This window comes from Eptesicus fuscus, chromosome 3 (assembly GCF_027574615.1).
Source record: "Eptesicus fuscus isolate TK198812 chromosome 3, DD_ASM_mEF_20220401, whole genome shotgun sequence".
Classification (NCBI taxonomy): domain Eukaryota; kingdom Metazoa; phylum Chordata; class Mammalia; order Chiroptera; family Vespertilionidae; genus Eptesicus; species Eptesicus fuscus.
The window spans coordinates 10,169,667-10,175,666 of NC_072475.1; the positions used below are offsets into that span (position 1 = coordinate 10,169,667).

Consider the following 6,000-nt stretch of genomic DNA (forward strand, 5'->3'; position numbering starts at 1 on the left):
TGTGAAGTGTGGGTTGATAGGTCTGCATCCACAGTGCATTAATCTTGAGAAATATAAACATCTGTTACTAATTTAAGCAGCTTTTCATCTTGGCTTTGGTAGTTAGACAAATTTCCCTATATATTTCATGAACAAGAAGACTAGGAAAGTCACTGTAAATTGTAAGTTTACATCTACACAATACAAAAGACATTGAAAATTTGTTGACTGTCTACTCATTTGATGAATCCAGTCAACCAGATTTATTTCTTTGACCTGAATTAATAAGCTTTATGGTCTACATTGATCAAATAAACTGGAAACATTTTAAATCCGTATTTCAATTTTGTTTTGCATAAAAATGGCAATAGAAAGCACAATTAAAACAAATCTTCACATAATTAACCAAATAGGCTTCCATCAATTACTTATGAAATTTTGGCAGAGGTAAGTGTTTTAGTACATTTGCACTGTTATAACACAATATTGTAGACTGGTGGCTTATAAATAACAGAAATTTATTTGTTACAGTTCTGGAAGCTGGAAATCCAACATCAGGGTTTCAGCATAGTCAGATTAGGGCCCTCTTCTGTCTTGCAGACTTCTCATATCTTCAAATTATGAGAAGTGGCTAGTTCTGTGAGATCTCTTTTATAAGGGCACTAATCCCATTCATGAGGGCTGGACCTGTGTGACCTACTTACCTCTCAAATGACATACCTATTAATACCTTTGGGTTTAATATTTCAATGTATGAATTTTGAGGAAGCACACATTTTATTTATTTACTAGAGGCCCAGTGCACGAAATTCGTGCACGGTGGGTGGGGGGGTGTCCCTCAGCCCAGCCTGCACCCTCTCCAATCTGGGACCCCTCGAGGGACATCCCTCTCACAATACAGGATTGCTGACTCCCAAACACTCGCCTGCCTGCCTGCCTGATTGCCCCTAACCGCATCTGCCTGCCAGCCTTATCACCCCCTAACCATTCCCTTGCCAGCCTGATTGCCCCTAACTGCCCTCCCCTGAAGGCCTGGTCCCTCCAACTGCCTTCCCCTGCTGGCCTGGTCCCTCCCAACTGCCCTCCCCTGCTGGCCATCTTGTGGTGGCCATCTTGTGTCCACATGGGGGCAGCCATCTTTGACCACATGGGGGCAGCCATCTTGTGTTGGAGTGATGGTCAATTTGCATATTACTCTTTTATTAGATAGGATTTATTTATTTATTTATTTATTTGTTTATTATTTATTTATTTGTTTATTTGTTTATTATTTATTTATTTATTTAGTTATTGTTGTTAATCCTCACCTGGATTAACATGAGGATATTTTTCCATTGATTTTTAGAGAGAGTGGAAGGGAGGGGGAGAGACAGAGAAACATCGTTGTGAAAGAGACACATTGATTGGTTGCCTCCTGCACATGCTTACCAGGGCTGGGGATTGAGCCTGCAACTGAGGTACATGCCCTTTACCAGAACTGAACTTGGGACCCATGAGTCCATGGGATGATGCTCTATCCACTGAGCCTTTTAGAGGTTTTTTTTGTTTGTTTGTTTGTTTGGCTAATGCACATAGATTTGCAATCTTAGGTCGGGAATAAAAAGGACCAATAAGCCCTAGCTGGTTTTGCTCAGTGGATAGAGCGTTGGCTTGTGGACTGAAGGGTCCTGGGTTCTATTCCGGTTAAGGGCGCATGCCTGGATTGTAGGCTCGAACCCAACTGGGGGCATGCAGGAGGCAACTAATCAATGATTCTCTCTCATCATTGATGTTTTTATCTCTCTCTCTCCCTCTTCCTTCTTCTCAAAAAATCAATAAAAACATATTAAAAAAGACCGATAAGTAGAATCTTATTAACCTGCCTAAATCTTAAAGCAGTTGAGAAGACAAAAGATTCAAAAGATGATCCTTTGAAACATAGAATTAAACAGGCACAGATGAAAATGCATGCTTCTTGCAGGCATCACACTTCCAAAACAGAGGGACCAGGAAGAGGCTGGAGGCCCCTGCCTAGTTCCACTCTCCAAACTCAGGACTCAGATGAAGCCTGTTGCTCCTTGAGGACTGAAGGAGGGCAAAGCAGAGATACCTGGCTGATCTGCGCATTAATGGTGCTCTCTTCACATTGAAGAAGTGGAGAAGCAATTATCTGCCCTCTAATGCTATATGTTTAGTTAAATTTACTCACAAATTATATTATGATACATAAAATAAAATTAGTTGTCTTAATACTTTGTTTTTAGCTATGTTGAATTGCTCTGTGTTCCAATTGCAATAAACTGATGAATTTTAAACCACATTTCCCAGATCTTCTTTTGAAACACACTCAACTGTAACAGACTAAACACATTTCTCCAAGTTCCCACTCTGAAAATTGAAAGGAGAGTTGCATACTGCATTTCAAAATGAAGCACTTGTGTTTAATTTATTTTATTCTTTGCCACTACCCCCATAGCTTTTATTATTTAAAGGGCCCAGAAAAAAATGCTGCTTATATAAATTAACATTAAACTTTTTTGTTTCACTCGCCATCACTTGAAGCAACACATGTTTAATAAAAAACAGAGGCTAATTCTTTTTCAGACTTGTGTTGTGGTCTCTTGGCTTCCTGAAGAGGCACAAATAAAACCACCAAGCCACATCATAAAACACTTTATTTGCTTTGGGGTATCAGTTATTGTTATTATTATGAGAGAAATGCATTCAGAAGAATGGACATATTAAAAGGCAACTTCATCATGTGTTCCTTAACTGAGTGTGAACTTCTGGTCGTTCTACCAAACAATACACTTCTAGAGACTGAACTTATGCAGCTCAGTGGCAAAAATTAGACACCAAAGTCAAGCTGAATTGTAGAAAAGTCAAGTAGTTGAAGACCTGGGGGTACTAGTCAAAGATGGTCTTTGGTTGTCTTCTTCAAGACATGGAAGTTAAAACTTTAGCTAATCTTTAAACTTAAAACCATAATCTGAATGCATGGTATCTAGGATTGAAGTACTATAGTATATATCCTAGATTTTCCTCTAAACTGATGAAACTGGGACATTCGGGTTCATCAGAATTTGTAATTTCTACTTATATACAATTTAAATGTACATAGTAATGGATAGTGCTTATTCTATGTTGTTTATATTCATGTCGTATATATTTTCAACTTCTATCCTTTCTTTGGTTGAAGAGGTTGGAAAGCTATTCACTACATTTTACAGATCTCCTTGCAGCTGGGGTTTAGAAGCAATGAGGATCTGCCAGTCTATCCGACTGCCATGGGATTTGGAAGGTGAATATGAACTTAAGCCATATCTGCTGTAGCTTTGAACGATTGCTGTTGGCCAGCAAGGTCCAGAAATAGGAAGTCATCTTAATTTGATTTTTTTTTCTGCCCATTTTCCAGCTTCCAGGGTTTCAAGAAGCAGAAGCAGAAGTGGTGCCATCTTGACCTGGACTTCCAATCTGGTAATCACAGCTGCCAAGATCCATTCTCCAGCTTCTTGGATGTGGAGAGGCCACTGGAACAAGTCACTTGGGCTTCTTCCGTCCAGTGTAGCTCAGTGGCAGCCTTATTGGGGCCAGTTTTGATGGTTTTTAAAGTCATTCCAGAAGGCCAACCCTAGAAGCCATTCCTTGAACCTTTCCAGTGATTTTTATAATCACCAAATTCCCTGTTTTAAATCGGTCCCTGCTTAAAACACATAGAGTGGTTTCTCTGTCCTGCACTGAATTCCTCCTAATACAATAGGTGAGCAAATAAATATGTGACTGTTTAGAAGACCAAGTTTTATTTCACTTTTAATATTATTTCTTTGAACTTATTCCTGTATTTCCACCTCCATTAAATAATGAAAGACTTGATGTACCTAAATCTAAATTTATACTCACACAAGTTAGAGAGTAAATTTTTACAGTAAAAAGCATATTTTTCAGTTTTATAACACTCTGTTAAGAAACACAAGGGTTAAGTTATATTTGGATAAGATATAAATTACTGATGTCTTTAAGATAGTCATAAAATCATATATAAAATTTCAAGGTCCAGATATATTGTGGTCAATGAAGAGTGCAGCTGTACTTAAAGAATAGAGTAATACTCAATGAATTTAGTAATAACAATAGTGCAGTGCTGTGTGTGTGTGTGTGTGTGTGTGTGTGTGTGTGTGTCTGTGTGTTTTCCTGTCTGGACAGACAAAGGGTTTATGAAGTCTGGGGTGAGCAGACATTTCTGCAGACATACCTTCTTCACAGAAAACTCATTGGAGCTGGTTCAAGGCAAGTGCTATCTGGTCTTAGTTAAAATAATGGCTCAACATGATAGCCTGCCATAGAGAAAAGCACTGACTTGGACACCAAGAACCCAGACTAACTCAGAGAAAGTCTCATGAGGTTAACTGGACCTAAAATTAAGTGAATATACTCTGTCTCCAGATTTGGTTTCCATGGGAATTTGTGTTTATAGGGGAAGCCTGAAATTGTTGCTTCCCAGCCAAAATATCTGGACAGTTCAATCAGTTCAGCTCCTCACAGAATTCAGCTGACTGGATGTTTTGTCTTTAAGGCTGGCGTGAAGTGTGGATAGAATTGGCCAGGCAGAAAGCATTGTCTAGTCGCAAGAGTCAGTGCAATTTCTGCAGGCTGATGTTCAGCAAATTTGACGTGTGTGGTTGATGGGAAGAGATGTCTTGAACAATGAGAATTAAGTGAACTAGCCATGGGTGGATTTGAATATTCCTTAATCCAAAGTCCTTGAAGATATTTAATGATAAGCTTGGAATCTTTCTTGCCCCCCTGAGAGAGCAAGAAAATGACCCTTCAGATTTGTATGGATGGCTTCATTGTGTTTATGTTGCTATCTGAGAAGTGAATAAAGGACGTAGAATATTAAAATTTTCTTTATAGAAGAAGTGGTTTATAGTACATTTCTAGGGCTTATTAAATCAACTCTGTCCAACTTACAACTATTTCTCATACACGGAATCTGTGAAGCTTGCAGTGCCTAGAGGCAGGACAGGTGTCTAAATTTTCTAGATTACCGAATTCTTTTTTATCAGGTTGTAACATTTTCGTAGGGCCAGCAACGAATGATTTCAATTTTGTTGTCTTCCTTAAATACTGGAAGTTGTGCAGCATCTCTATCCTGGAGTAGTGGTCCTTGGTTGTGAATGTGTGGTAGAATCACTTGGGAGGCTTCAAAAAATATTCCTGCCTGGCTTCCACCTACAAACTTCTTAAATCAGAATATCTGTGTACTCAGACCTAAATGCTAGGGCACTTTTAAAATTCTTAACTGTTTCTAACATGTAACCAGAGTTAAGAAATATATTTAGTGGAGTAGAAATACATACTCATAGAATGTGATGAATACCTAGATTTATGGCTAAAATTAGGCTTGTATAGAGCTTTTTAGTACACTAACATTTTTTTGAAATCATCTTTCAAAGCGCACAGAGTCTATTATGTGCCCTACAACTAAGTCCCCCTTAGTATTGGCTGCCATGGCTATTTGTAGTTAGTCCTTCACAATACACAAAAGTACATTTGAAATTGCATGTTGTTATTATCTTCCTTGGTACATTGGAAACTCAGTGGGAGTAAAAAGCATGTTCCTTTGTTACCTAACACAGTGCCAGGCACATAGTAGATGTTTAACAAATAAATTTCTTTTTTTAAAAAAATATATATTTTATTGATTTTTTTACAGAGAGGAAGGGAGAGGGATAGAGAGTTAGAAACATCGATGAGAGAGAAACATCGATCAGCTGCCTCCTGCACACCCCTCACTGGGGATGTGCCCGCAACCAAGGTATATGCCCTTGACTGGAATCGAACCTGGGAACCTTCAGTCTGCAGGCTGATGCTCTATCCACTGAGCCAACAAATAAATTTCAATGAATGAATGATTTTGTCAAAAATAAATTACTGCATTCATATAAACCATTATTCATTACTAATAGGATTCTTACCTATAGTCTTGGTCATGGATCTTTCCTGAAAAAATGTCATCAAGAGCATAAATAACAGATCTGG

At 38.4% G+C, this 6,000-nt stretch overlaps 1 long non-coding RNA gene across 1 annotated transcript in view; it reads left to right on the forward strand.

Annotated features, from left to right (window-relative positions):
- The window catches only part of LOC129148546 (uncharacterized), a 70,641-nt gene extending 67,235 nt beyond the window's left edge, over positions 1 to 3,406 (forward strand). The window contains exons 3-4 of the long non-coding RNA XR_008555507.1: positions 3,189 to 3,259; positions 3,374 to 3,406. This is a non-coding gene — a long non-coding RNA (uncharacterized LOC129148546). The remainder of the gene's footprint in view (positions 1 to 3,188; positions 3,260 to 3,373) is intronic.
- The last annotated feature ends 2,594 nt before the right edge of the window (positions 3,407 to 6,000 follow it).